The sequence below is a fragment of the Pinus tabuliformis genome, chromosome 3_1, assembly GCF_031772625.1.
Source record: "Pinus tabuliformis cultivar Carrire ecotype Pingquan chromosome 3_1, CPIR1, whole genome shotgun sequence".
NCBI lineage: Eukaryota > Viridiplantae > Streptophyta > Pinopsida > Pinales > Pinaceae > Pinus > Pinus tabuliformis.
Window position 1 is genome coordinate 627,809,838 of NC_142301.1, and position 16,154 is coordinate 627,825,991.

At 37.9% G+C, this 16,154-nt stretch overlaps 1 pseudogene; it reads left to right on the forward strand.

The window, feature by feature from the left end:
• Positions 1 to 630: 630 nt before the first annotated feature.
• On the forward strand, positions 631 to 1,163 carry LOC149188610 (replication factor C subunit 5 pseudogene; annotated as a pseudogene).
• Positions 1,164 to 16,154: the final 14,991 nt, after the last annotated feature.

The window sequence follows — 16,154 nt, forward strand, 5'->3', positions numbered from 1 at the left end:
TCGACAAACTAAGATAACTAAGCAAATTTAAAATTAATTGACCAAAATAATCCCAGACATATTTAGCGTATTTAAAATGATCAAAATAATTAGATGTTCAACAAATTTTGTATGATCGCACATGACTGAAACAATCCAAGAGCCATATTAACCTCAAATCTATCGAGCACCGAGAAGGATCAAATCTCTCAAGGTGCAAACCTTTCCTCAATTTTTGCACTCAAAAAAGAAGTTTGCACCTCGAGATATTTGATCCCTCTCGACGCTTGATAGGTCTGGGGTTAAGAAGGATCTAGGCTGGTAATTAAACAAACCAAACAAGTATATTCATTTTTGTTTTTTTATTACATGAAATATTTTGTTTATGATTGAGAGAGTGAAATATTTTTACCACTTCTATTGGCATATGAGAGTAAAATTATTGATGTTTTATAATACTTTTAATTAAACAAACCAAACATGTATATTCATTTTTGTTTTTTTATTATATTTCTCTCACACACACACACACACACACACATATATTAAAAGGAAAGATTGTAGTTGAATAGGGACATACTTACACATCTCTCATACATCTCTAATCGTAGGCTATAGAATGAGCCTCTCAACTCAAATACATGCAAGCAAATGAAAAAACCAACGTCTATGGATGTTGATGGGCAATTCCTTTCTCAAAAATCTAATGAACAAAAAAGAAAAATTGGGAATGATGTAGTTCAAAAGACAGGCCCGAGGATCAAAAAAATCCGCCCTTCAGTCCCTTGCAGATGTTGCAACTCATAAAGATATCATCAAAAAAATTGATAGGATGATGAGTAAGAACAAGTTGCCTCATCTTCTTCTTATTTACAATCTGCCTGGTATTGGAAAGACATCAACTGTATTGGTTGTAGCACACAAGCTTTTATAGTGATTAATATCAAAACATGATCCTGAAATTGAATGCTTCAGATGATCAAGGAAGTGAAGTTGTTCACAATCAAATTTAGGATTTTGTAAGCACTCAGAGTTTTAGTTTTGGTGCAAAGTCAAGTGTAAATTTAGTCTTGCTGGATGAGGCAGATGTCATAACAAAAAATGCTTAGTTTTCCTCGCGCAGGGTTATGGAGAAATACACAAAGCACAAACATAGTTACTTATCAAACGAGAAAATTACCTAGTACCCATATTTTTGAGGAAGCAAAAAATCACCTGATTTTGAAAAGTGGTGATTCAGAATACACAATATTTTTTTCGCATATTTTTGGCACTTTAAATTTTCTTATGTATCAAGTATGAACATTTTTTTTAAATGTTAGTGATTTTCATGCTGATTTTGAATAGTGTTGAAGCAGCATCAACACATTTTTTAGAGGACTTATTTTTGACACTTTAATTTTTTTTATGTATCAAGTATGAACATTTTTTTAAATGTTAGTGATTTTCATCTTGATTTTGAAAAGTGTTGATGCAACACCAACCTTTTTTGTTTAGAGGGCTTATTTTTTACACTTTAAATTTTCTAATGTATTAAGTGTGGATAATTTTTTTTAAATGTTGGTGATTTTCATGTTGGTAATAAAACATAAAAATAAAATAAAAAACATGACAAAAAATAACTCAAAAAAACAAACCATAAAAATGTAAACAAAAAAAAACCTGTAAAAATAATATATATATATATATATATATATATATATATATATATATATATATATATATATATATATATATATATCAACAAAAACATATAATTTAAAGAAAAAATTGTAGGAATTTACAGGGTAAGTTCCTTAGATAGAACACCGAAGGACATCGCTTACAAACAGATCACAGAGCAATACACCGTATTCTTGACGTGGTTAAAACCCTCAAAGAGGGAAACAGTCCACGGCCTGAGCCAACGTGGCCACTTCAGACAATTTATTATTAAAAGAAAGAAAATTTATATAGGCTTATCTCATGAACGGTCACCCTACAAATGACCCTCCATGCTCTTTAAATAGAGATCATGGACCAATCGGGTGTTAATCCATGGATCAAGTGTCGGTAATACCGAGGAGAGAATGAACCATCGGATCACTTCATATCTAGAACATATCATGACCGTCGGATTGTAAGTTACAAAAGTACATAGTAAAGAAACACACTTTACCTAACTCTACACTAGACCAAGTTATACTTAACTATTTCCTATGTGTCGGAATATCCTAACATCTCCCCTTAAGAGCAACTTAGGATAGGATTGAAGGATGTACAAATATGACACAATAGAAGAAAGAAGGAAGCATTAGATCATATCCCCCCTTAGTGACAACTTCCTAAACTTCAACCATAAATCAAAGTTTAGTAAAACTCGCCTCTGTGAGAGCCTTTGTAAAGATGTCTGCAACTTGATCATTGGTTGAACAATATTGCACTTCAACAGCATGGTCATGAATGAGCTTTCTGATGAAGTGCATGTGTAGTTCAATGTGTTTTTTATGTTGATGTTGGACTGGATCTTTGCATAGTTGAATGGCACTTTGATTATCACACCAAAGTGTAGTTAGATGTTGTTGCTGAAAGCCAAACTCTGACAAGATCTGATGAAGCCACATGGCTTCCTTACTAGCTTTTATGGTGCCACGACACTATGTTTCTATTGAAGAAAGAGAAATGACACTTTGTTTCTTGCAAGCCCATGTAATAGGTCCGAAACCAAGAGTGAACACATAACTTGCAGTAGACTTCCAATCATCAGGGTCACCAACCCAATCGGAATCAGTGAAACCAACTAATAGAGGAGATTCTTCTGCACTATAATGAATCTCAAACTGAACTTACCTTGAACATAACAAAGTATTCTTTTAGTTGCTTTCCGATGACTTTCATGTGGGGTTTTCATAAACCAGGCAATAAGGCAAACATCAAAGGAAAGGTCATGACAGGGATGGATCAGATACAAAATTTTTCCTACAAGCTGACGATATAAGGTAGCATCAACTTCAAGGGAAGTATAATTAACTGAAAGTTTGGCTCCAGATTGAAAGGGAGAAGGGGTTGGCTTACAGTCTTCCATGTGAAAGTGGCATAGAAGATCACAATCATACTTGGACTGGGAAAGGGAAATACCTTCCTTGGATTGCAAGACTTGAAGACCAAGAAAATAATGCAAGTGTCCTAAGTCTATCATTTCAAACTACTTTTGAAGGCTAAACTTCACATGGTTTATAATGTTGGGATCACTACTAGTAAGGATAAGATCATCAACATAAAGGAAAAGAATGACAAGAGACTTACCCACTTTCTTGGTGTAGACAATATTGTCAGAATGTCACCTAGAAAAGCCAGTATCTAAAAGAAAGCTACCCATTTTGGCATACCAAGCCCGAGGGGATTTTTTGAGACCATAAAGGGATTTCTTAAGCCGACATACAAGGTTGGATTTGTTTGTATAAAGCCAGGAGGTTGTTCCATATAGATTTCTTCATGCAAGTCCCGATGCAAGAAGGCAGATTTAACATCCATCTGATGGACTTCCCATTTGAAAGAGGCAGCAAGGGAAAGATCAAGGTGAATAGAGTCATTTTGGCAACAAGGGAGAAGGTTTCAGTATAGTCAATGCCTTCAACTTGTGAAAACCCCTTAACAACAAGACGAGCTTTATGTTTATCAACTTTTCCATCTGGTCCAAACTTGGTTCCGTAAACCCATTTGCATCTAACAAGTTTTCGTCCCTTTGAAAGAGGAACAAGATCCCATGTATCATTTTCCAATAATGAATGATATTCTTCATTCGTAGTTGTGTCCCAATATGGATGGCCTGAAGCTTCTACAAGGTGTCAGGATCATAATTCACTGAAGCTTGAGCCAATAAAGAAGAGGCTCTATCAAACTGAGAACATGTACGTCGTTGATATGTAGGATCACCAGCAAGAGCACCTGCTGCATCCCGAGTAACAGGACACATTTTGGAAGCTAAGGAGCTGAAGGAGGATCCTGAGAAGGTGGGGGAGGATTTCCATCCTCGCTGTCATCATCTGAAGAAGAAATATTTTCAGAAGAAGAAGGGATGGAGAGAGGTGGCACATCCACCGAACTAGGTACGTAGGCCGATATATTTTCAGCAAACTTTACATCTCTTCTAATGGTAACATTTTTGGACTTAAGTGGAATAAGTCTATATCCTTTGACATCTTTAGAATATCCAACAAAAATACATTTTTCACTCTTAGGTTCTAAATATTTATGTTTCTCATCTGAAATATTGGCCCATGCTTCACTTCTGAAAACACGAAATTGACTTACATCTAGTTTAATTGAGCTCCATGCTTCTTCTGGAGTGATATTCTTTAAAACCTTAGTATGAGTGTGATTTACTATGTAATTTGCACTGTTAATTGCTTCTGCCCAAAAATTAAGGCTAGGTCCTTTAAATTGAAGCATACAATTAGCCATTTCCTTTAGGGTGTGATTCCTCCTTTTAGCTACACCATTTTGTTGTGGAGTATATGGAACTGTGTGTTGCATTTGAATTCCATGCTTAGTGAAAAAGTTGATGAATTTGTTGTTAACATATTCTCCGACATTATTAGATCTTAGCTTCAGAATTTGATGTCCAGATTGTTTCTCAACAAAGGCCAAGAACATGTTAAATACTTCACTCTTGAGTTTTAAGAAGTATACCCAAGTTTGTTTAGAGAAATCATCAATGAAAGTTAAGAAATAATTGTAGCCAGAGAATGAAACAACTAGAAGTTGACCACATAAATCACTATGCACAATATGTAAAGGGGTTGAAGCATGCCAAGAGGCATGTTTTTCAAAACTATCTGGATGATGTTTTCTGAGTACACATCCAGAACAAACACCATCTCTGCAAGATACCATAGGAAGACCTATCACCATATTTTATTTACATAGGTTTTGAAGGGATCGATAGTTTAAGTGACCAAATCGCTCATGCCAAAGTTTGATCACTTCATCATTATGAGCAACAAATACCGAGGGAAGAGTTGATGACCCAAAGTTGTTAAACTTATACAACCTTGTAGAATCATCAGCAATGCTAGTAGCTAAAATCTGTCTAAGATCTCTTAGGTCCTTAATTACAACATCATGAGGTGAGAATTCAACGATTTTACCTTCACCTGAATGAGTTATCTGATATACAGATAGAAGGTTGCAGGATAAGGTTGGAACACATAATACATCATTAAATTGACCATTGTCTAGATGAATAGTTCCAATCCCTGCATCACTAAGAGATCTATCATCACCAACATATATATTTTTGGTGTTACAATCATTTAATGAAGAAAACATGGCTTTGTCTTTTTCCATGTGATAAGAAGCTCCAGAATCAATGAGCCACTCATGAGAATGAGAAGAAGAATATACATTTAGTGCATAACCAAACCGAGATGCTTGACAACAACATGTAGAAAGTGCAATTCCTGAAGATGAAATTGAAGTTGAAGAGTGTTCCAAATGGATGTTATGCTTCTTCATTGCTGCTTCCAAGGCTTCCATCTTCCTAAAGCATTTGGATTCTAAGTGGCCATCTCGATTACAAAAATTGCAATGTTTATCAATCTTCTTCCCTTTGTTTTTATTTGTCTTATCATTTTGTTGAATTGATTTTTCATTTTGACACTGAAATTGCTTAGGACCCTTGTTTGGTTTAGGACCATTCTTTTTAGGATACTCCTTCTTAGGATTCTTTGAATTTGGTTGTTGTTGGGCAACTAAGGCTTTCTTAGAAGAGTTTCCGAGATTAAGAAGACCAAGGTGTAAGAGTTTTTCTTGTTCTCTTATTAAAGAATCACAAAATGCATCAAAAGAGGGGGACTTGTAGTCTTGTTCTTGAGAAATAAATGCTTCTCTAGTAGAATGGAAGGTGGAAACAAACACAGAGCAGGCTGGTCCCAACTTCGTAAGAATGGAATAGATAAAGCTACCATCTTCTTTCTTCACTTTAACACCTTCCAAGAGAAGTCTAAGGGTCTTGAACTTGGACAAAAAATCTTCAATGGAAGAAAAATTATTGGGGTCCAACGTAAGTAACTCATTTTCGAGTTGATGGGCTCTAATTTCATTTTTAATTCTAAAAACTTTAGTGAGTTATTTCATTGCTTCATTAGGGGTATCAAGTTCTGCGATATGGAATCTAAGGTCTGGAGAAATAGACATCCCTATCAACCCACGTGCTTGATCTTGCCTATTTTCCCATTTGGCTGCCTTATCTTCATCTTTAGGTTTAGTTTCTTGGCCTGAGGCTATTCTGTAAAGATTTTTTACTTCTAAGTAAATCCACAATGTAGGACCACCATTGGAAGTAGTTGGTGTTGTCAAGAATAACTTGGCATGGAATTTCCATTTTAACAAAAACTGAATCTGTATATGCTGAAATTAAGTGTTCCAATGGAAAGATCTCGAAAAATTAGGCCGATTAAAAAAAAAGGGCTCTGAAAACAACTTCTGAATGAAGAAGTTATGGTTTTTTGAAGAAAAGTTGTTGAAGACGCCGACGAAGTGCATGAATGTGCGGAAGTGAATGATAATGTTATATTTTAAACCACCTCATCCAACCACCCACCCTTCAAAACTTAATCTAATTAGCTCACTTTAAAAAAAATTATGTAACCCACTTTTATAAATAATTGAAAGTCACTTTTACAATGCTAATTTATGAGCTACCCACTAAATTGTAACTTAAATAAAAGATAAAGAGACTTTAGAATTATAGGTGACTCACTTTTTATAATAGGTGAGAACACTTTTACATAAAGTAAATTTAAAACATAAGATACATGTGCTTTTTGAAAAAGTAACTCAACAAAAAGAAAGACTTGAACTCAAGGCCTCTATTCTTAGAAAGTAACTTTGGACCAAGTGAGCTAGTAATTTTTGGAAAAGAGGAAGTTTTTTTTTTTTTTTGAAGCTTTGGGGTGCATGTTTACTTGAAAAAGACTCTTTTTGCCTACAAAACAAAAAAACCATACAACCCAATACGGACATACAAAAAAACCCAAACCTTATGGCTTGAAGTTAGCTTTCACCGGAACTAAATATTTTCCTGTATGTTTCTGATTTTCCGAGATCACACTAAGGCGCGACGAAAAATAGTATACGCATGAGAAAAATCCTTCCTTTCTGTTTCTAATTTGCTCAAATCGCATAGAGTCACGGGCAAGAGTATATGTAGAAATGAAAGGTATAGATCTAGTAATAAGAAAACAAATAGATAAATAAACCAAAATAAATAGAGAGAGAAATAAGTAAAACTGCAAATAAAGATTGTATACCTCCAGATCTTAAAAATGATGTAGCTAGGGCTACCAGAAACCTTTTTGCGTGAAACGAAAGGGGTTCCTCATTAGAACAGATGCTACTAACACAATAGAGCAGTCCTCTCGGTCCGAAAGTGGTAAAACACAGTAGATCTAGGAAACGACAGCCGAATGCAGTTGTACCGGCTTCCAATTTGGATCACCAACGGATGCGGCCCTCAAATAGCTCTGATACCATGTAGGAATTTACAGGGTAAGTTCCTCAGATAGAACACCAAAGGACATCACTCACAAACAGATCACAGATCAATACACTAGTATTCTTAACGTGGTTAAAACTCTTAAAGAGGGAAACAGTCCACTGCTTGAGCCGGTATTGTATTTTTTTTCTTATGCATTGAGGGGAAAAATGAGCTCTGCAATACTCTCAAAGGCTTTCTTGCAGGTTACCCTCAAAGATGGAACCCTGGAGGGACTTGGGATGTGCGCCCCCAAGGCAGATCTTACCAGGCTGAGAACGGTTCGGATCCTTCCCCAGCAAATATGCTTGACAAAAGTTGGATTCTAGCTCATAACCACGGACGAGAGAATTGCAGAAACCTCCTGGAATCGATGCGTAGACGCGGTCCTTGCCTCTGCGGCCAAGCGGCTCCCCAAGGAATACGGCCTTTTGATATCTGGAAGCCGTAACGAATGAAGCCGGCGCCTGCTGAGGGAAACGGATCCCTTTGGACCTGCATATGCGTGCCATGCTCGAAATGAGCTCCCCTTAAATGGATCAAGTGGATCAAATGTAGTAGACCTTGGCGATCTAGGAACGGGGTTTGCTAAATCGTTTGGCAGTGGCTTAGCAGGTTCAGCCTACCCTACCGACCCTCGACAAACCGACCCTGTCATCTGCATGTACCGGACGGCAGCCGATAAGAAGATCAGTCAAGAGTTCAACCTAGATCTGAGTTTCCAGATCTATGCGGTGGGTATGTGGCAGGAGGGAAACCTGATCGCAGACGTGGCCAGAGCTCGCAGGCTTCAAGGCACCGATACTGCGGTAAGGTCAATATCGTTTTTTCCATATCCTTCCTACACACCCAATCTAGTCCAAGATGCGTTTGCAGGGTCAATGCACAGATCTGGATCGGGCATCCAGACCACAGAAGGCAGTCAGCTACTCAGATCTGCCATTGGACCACCAGACCAGAAGCTCAGAAGAACAAGAAGCCCAGAAAAAACCTAGATCTGTGGGCATGCAACCGTCAGGCGGCAACCGCAGACGGGCACAAATCCTAGAGAGGCAGATCTCACACAGCTCCTCTTAAAAGCATCGGACGACAGAAGTTACTGCATGAGGATATGGAGGGGCAGTAGTATTTTGGAACTACGGAACAGAATTCAAATCCTTCTCGGTATTCCAAAACAAGGGCAAAATCTGATCTACAGGGGGCACAGTTTACAGGACCACTACACCCTCCATGAATACAATATAACCACAGATTCAACCATCATCATAAACCTTCCTCTGCGAGGAGGAAGCTTTGGAACTAGCTCAAAGAATACAAGCTTCAAGAATATAGGCTCCTTTAAGGATGCGGTGAAAGGGAAAGGGGAAAAATCACAACCCAAACTAGCACCAGCACCAGAGCTACCAGGTCCATACATTGTGGAACAAAAACTGGAATCTCCAATGATCCAAGTAAATTTGCCAGAGGTAACTAATCTACACACTGATCTAGCCATAAATGTTGTTATTTGTAGATTTAATGGGTTCTGGCCAAAATCCGAAGCCCTGCATCATTGGATCCTCTCAACATGGTCACCTGACTGTGAAGTTCACCTATGCTCAAAAGGTTTTTTCATAGTCAAATTCAACACAGAACAAGAACGTGACAATATTATCAATCAGGGGCCTTGGTTTTGGGGCAAGGCGGGCCTCTTCACCACCCCCTGGTTTCTTGAATTTGATGCAAATACCATGAAAGTATCAACAATGTCTGTTTGGGTGAGACTACATAACCTCCCTCTTCACTTCTGGCACCACAAAGTATTAACAGCCATTGGAAATTCGTTGGGGAAATTCCTAAAAATAGATAGAGAAAGAGTAACAAGCTGTGTTATAAAGCTCCACTATGCGGTATGGGCTTCATGTTATTACAGTTATGTTATTATGCTATCATGTGGATTGGCACATAAACTAACAAGTTTGTACCACATATAGCAACTACCATCAAAACTAACGAGTGTACATATAGCAACATCATCAAAACTATATATACCAAAACATATGCCAAATCATATACCAAACATATATCAAACATATACTAACATCATATAGCATATATCAACCAACATAAAGCATATATTGATCACCATAAAGCATATACTAAACCAACATAAAGCAAATACTAAACCACCATAAATCATATACCAAGCCATCATAAGCAAATACTAAACCACCATAAAGAAACTACCAAACCACCATAAGCAACTACCAAGCCACCATAAGAAATCATTAAACCACCATAAGCAATCACCAACCACCATAAGCAATCACCAAACCACCATATCAAGGTTGTTTTGCCTCAACCGACAAACAAGGAAGGATACATAGCTCACATTTGATCTTCCATCTCCCATGTAGCTTCATCGGGCCCAAAGTGTTTCCATTGCACTTTAACTTGCTTGATTGCTCAGTTTCGGAGCATGAGCACCTTTTTCTGCAATATACACTAAGGCTCCAGCTAGAATTCTCCATTTGGTTCCACTTACAATACAGACCAGTCAATTACATGATCAACATCCTTAACATACTTCTTAAGCAAAGATACATGGAAAACATCATGGACTTTCATTGTTGGAGGTAGTGTAATTCGATAGGCTCCTGGCCCAATCCTCTCAATGATACTGAAGGGTCCACAAAATTGTGGTGCCATCTTGGCACATAAGCCAATCCGCAAGGATCTCTTCTTCGCTTTGATGCGCAAGTACACTTGTTCCCCAATGTGGAACTCCTTGAGCAACATGTTCATGTATGCATAACTATTTTGCCTATCTTGTGCTGCCTTGAGATTCTTCTTGATCACCTGCATCTCATGCTCCATGTTTGCCAACATATCGAGTCCAATCAATACCCTACTAACTAGATCACTCCAACTAATGGGATTGTTATAACTCCGCCCATATAATGCCTCAAAAGGACTCATCCTCAGTGACTCCTGATAACCGTTGTTGTATGCAAACTCGACCACAGGGAGATACTCTTCTCACTTCCTTTGTTTATGCATCACATACATCCTCAACATATCCTCCAATATCTTGTTGAGCCTCTCTGTCTGTTTATCTGTCTGTGGATGATAAGTTGCGCTGAAGGCCAACTCGGTGCCCAAACTTGCAAATAACTCCTTCCAAAATTTGGAAGTGAACTTTACTTCCCTGTCTGACACAATATTCTTTGGGACACCACGTAGTTTAACCATGTCTTAGATGAATACATGTGCCACGTCACTAGATGAGAACGTAGACTTCGTCGGAACAAAGTGTGCAACCTTTGTTAACCTGTCCACAATGACCATGATGGAATCATGCTACTTCACTATCTTTGGCAAACTTGTGATGAAATCCATGGAAATGACCTCCCATTTCCACTCGGGAATAGCGATCGGCTGTAGCAGTCCACCTAGATGTTTGCACTCTGCTTTCACTCGTTGACAATCGAAACATCTAACCACAAACTCTACTACATCCCTCTTCAGATTCAACCAATAGTAATATATCTTCACCGCTGTGAGTGTCTTCTGATAACCTGGGTGACCCGAATAAGGTTTCACATGAAATTCCCTCAAGATCACCTTCTTGAGTTCACTGTTATCCAGTACATATATCCTGTCTCAGAACCTGACCAATCCCTCTGGTGTAAGACAATAGTCCATGCCCTATGCACCTGTACCTGTACTACCCCCTGTAGCTATACCATTACATGTATCCATACATGTACTTGTACCTGTACCTGTATTATCACCTTGTTGCAACCTGTGCACAATCTCCATATACCTGACATCCTGTTGTCCTGCCTGCAAGATCCTATCCTGTAAGTCCGTCCCATAGGAGCTCATGGCTGCCAAGTGATGTACATGTACCCGTCTATTGATAACATCTGCCACCCTATCCTCTTTACCCTTGATGTACCTGATCTCGAAGTCAAACTCGTTGATCGTGGCCAACCATCTAGCCTGCTTGGAATTCATATTCGACTGGTCAAACAAATACCTCAACCCAATGTGATCACTCATAAGCAAAAACCGCCAACCAAGAAGATAGTGCCTCCACATCTTCAATGCATGTATAATCATTGCTAGCTCAAGATCATACGTTGGGTAGTTCTTCTCGTGCTCGTTCAGTTTCTAGGACCCATAACATACCATCTGTCCATCCTGCATAAGGACTACGCCAAGTCCTCTCTTGCAAGAATATGTACATACTATGAACTCCTTGTCCGGATCTACAATCTATAGCACTGGTGCATGTTTTAGCAACTACTTGAATTGCTAAAAGCTAGCCTCACACTCTTCAATCCATTCAAACTCCTTACCTTTCCTCTATAATGATGTAATGGGATAAGAAATTTGTGAGAAGTTCCTGATGAACCTCCAATAATAGCCTGCCAGACCCATGAAAGATCTCACCTCATCCACACTCTTAGAAGCTACCCACTCCATGATGGCCCTTATCTTCTCTAGAACTACTACAATGCCCTCCTTGGAAACAACATGTCCCAAGTAGTGTACCTCAGTCTGAAAGAAGCTACATTTGTTGAGCTTAGCATACAAACAACCTGTCGTCTCTCACCGTGTCAGACCTATCCGACCTGTGTCTACCAGGAGATCTGCTGCCATATGCTCCATTAGTTCCATCCTCATGTGCATGGTTGATTCTAAATGACCCTTATCGTTGCAAGTTCGACAAACTCTAAAGAAGTATAGCATTAACCTCCGCTTGCTTCTCTTTTGCTTGCATGACCCGATCATTATCTGCCTTACAACTCCTTATCTCTTCCTTCAAGCTTCTTAGTGTATCGACCAAATCAGAAGTATGCCCCACACCACGCTGCTCATCTGATGCATAGGGAGATTCTACGTAGTCTACCACCTTGCTAGCCATTTGATCTCTTTCTTCCTGCAATGCATAATATGTCAGATAAACCAAATCACAATAAATTGACGTACCTTAGTATAGCTTGGGGAGGATACCTTGTCTACAAGATCACCAAATCAATGTGATACATGTATAACATAATCATAACAACGTATAGACATGCACAAATAAATGAATCAACACATAAACATCACTCTAACTAGGATCCAGTCATCAATGCAAGGCCATATCAACAATGCATGTTATGACCTCATGCATGACAACAACCATTACCCCATTGTACACATTGCTACATGCAACCGACAATATGCATAAGCAATGCCTAACCAACTACAAATATACATAACCGCATGTAGTCGAACATAATCGATTAGTTCTTGTAATCAACCTACAAGACTGATGCATGTAATCAAAATATTCAAAATGTAACCTAACATACAAGGATGTAAGTAGGCGACATAAAATCAACATGTAAGTGACAAATAACCATATACAATCAGTCACATACCCATGTCAATTACTCTTCATGAAATCAACATCAAATTCTCCATGATAACCATACTACAACCCTAATCCATCATCAAGAAAATGCAACAAGTATATAAGTGTAAGAGACACACATGCAACTGACATGCATGCATGACCAACACACATTCAACCCATTCAGTCTGAGAGTTGAACCATGCTCTGATACCACTCTGTAACACCCTCCTCCCACATCCACCCAAGTAACCATGCCAATTGGGGTAAACATGAGACGAGAGGCTACTATGATCAGATTCGACCTCCTAGGTAACCTTAAGGAAGTGGAATCGACGAAACATCACATGTAGCCATCCAACACCATCAACAGAACCCTTAGGAGACAAGTCAGCCACTCAGACAACCTATCCCTGGGTCCCACTGTTGCTCTAGACAATTTAGGTCTCTGGTCGCTCCCTTTCCTTAAATTGTCTAGAACAACAATGGGACCCAGGGATTGGTTGTCTGAGTGGTTGACTCGTCTCCTGAAGGTTTTTTTGATGGTGTTAGATGGTTGCATGTGATGTTCCGTCGATTCCACTTCCTTAAGGTTACCTAGGAGGTAGAATCTAATCATAGCATCCTCTCGTCTCATGTTTACCCCAGTTGGCATGGTTACTTGGGTGGATATGGGAGGAGGGTGTTACAAATCCAACCATAAGAAAATGAGAGGAAGTGCACCTCTATTTATAAAGGAAATATTGATTTTATAGGAGAAAAGCCCCTAGTCTAGCCTATCGAGTGGAAAAAGGTCGTCTTCTTTAACTAATTAATCTAAACTACATTATTTCAGGGGCATTCATGCCGCATGTACAAAGCAAAGGGGCACAAGCAAAAAGCGACCCATCTCCATAAATGAAGTGTATAACTAGGGTTTTGGCGCAACAACTAGCCTCCAAAGTTCCTTCAACAATGTTTTCTCTTCCAATGATGCCTTCCTTTGACTTAACAATGGGCATACAAGCCCCATACTTCCACCAATAGTTCTCTAAAGGGTAGTTTCCTTAATCAACGTGCAAGTAAGATCCCACTTCTCCATCAAGATGTCATTCCTTATTTATGAAGGTTTACCTACAAACAAGTAAGTTATTGTAACATGGGTATGCTCTAAAATACTAGCTCCAAAATTTAAGGGTGAAGATTTTCAAAGTGATAAGTTGTTGTCACTTCAAAGTGAACATCTAGTATGACAAGGACCTCCATAACACATTTTCCTTCACAAAATCAACCATGGCCACCTTCTAGCAACAAAAGTTCTCCCCTTTGTGTGGATATGTGAACATGTAATCCCCCAAATGGTGTAACACCAAAATCACAAATCAAGTGTAAGGATTTGAAAGGGTTGAGCCTTCTATGAAATCATAAGTAAAACCTCGTAAAGGTGGGCATATTCAACTTAAAAATGTATGAGGAGTGAGGTATACAAGTCAACCCCTTTTGAATCAACATCATCTTTAGGGTATAGAGATTGGCTTTGGATTGTATATTCATATTTCGCCCAAAATAGAGGCCAACCCCTCCTGGTTTTGCAAATATAAATATTGTCTCCAACATTCATTTTTTGCACTTGGAGTCTCACACACACACATACACACCCCATAGGTTTCTTCCACAAATACCTAAGTTATGGGAATGCACAACTAAAGATATTGCAAGACATTATGTATAAGCTTCATTAAGTAATTAGATCTAGTGTAGGATAAGGCCCATGAGTTCAATCATTTTCAACTTTGCAAGTCCTTGTGAATGTCCTCTCCTATATATCTTTGTCTCAACTTAATCACTCTACCACAAGGTTCTAGGTGTATCCTATGCCATGGTAACAAAAGGATTATCCCAAATTTGATGTATTGTTTTGGATCTAGCAAGCACCACAACAAAGAGATATTAATTGGTACATTGCATGACCTCTCTCAACTAGGGTTCAAACCTATAGAAACCTTAGCATGGTGCCAACTCGTTTCCAAATGTTGATTTTCTCCAAACAAATAACAAACCCATTTGGTATTAATTTTGCGATAGGAATATCCCAAGTCAGGGGCAACAAGCCTATTTGCAAATGACCTTGTTATTAAAAAAGAAAAATAATGTGTGTAAGGGTTGAACTTTATCTTGCAAAAAAAAAACTTGTCAAAAAATTTGAGTTTATCCACTTGTTTACTCCATTGTTTTTTGGCAAGGAAAAGTTCAACCTTATCAACTTAATTTTTTAAATTTTTAATGATTCAAATAACTAAGGTTTTGGAACTATAATTTTCAATAAAATCCCAAATCAAATTTACTATTTTTTTTTTAATAAAAAAATTGAGCTCATCGAATTATTAGCTTAATCTTATATATGTTTGTATTATTTATCAATCCCATTATAAATCATCTATATATGTCATTTGACTCACTATGATTCTTAGAGTTCAAGAGGTTGTATATTCAAAAACCCACTAATAACTATTACTAATACTTTAGATACAACTAAAAGGTATGTTATCTAGATAGGCTGATTATAACAAGGTTTGAATTGAGTGACCAAAATAAAAACGCTACAAGTCTAAGTAGTTTAAATTGATCATGTATTTTTAGAACATAGTAGTCTTTAAGTGCGACTATTTGGAGTTTCTGGCAGGTTTCTAATTGAAATCTGATGAAAAAATTTGTGATCAAATCCTGATTTGTGTTGTTTAAATTGATTTTTTAATTACATATATAGATTCAACACCGTCAAAAACCCTGGATTTTTTGAAATATAAAATTCACCTCTCAAACTTGTGATATCAATTAATCTCTACTAAATTCTAAACAAATTAAATAAGAAAATAAATGAGAAAATTTTCCAAAAATTCACACTTAAAAACTACTCTTTAAAACTTAAAAGAAAAAATAGACACAACATAAAATTTTACATGAAATTGTCCTCTTAACCAGTGTGAACCCGTACAAAGAGCGTTTGACCTATAAACGACCGAGGATAAATGTCGTGGAACGTGCCACACCTGATCAAATTGCATGTGCAATAACTAACTAGCCCGACGATGTCATGCTGCTTCGGACAACCACAAATCTACATGGCAGGTTATCTGCGTTTTGAACGGCTTAGTCGCTGATTAACATGGTATATATTTCATACGACGAGGCACTTCGCATGAACAAAGTTTAGATATTTAATCTTCACCAAAACTATGCCGACCAAAACGCCATTGACTTTACTGTTTCAATAGATATATAAATATGTCAACC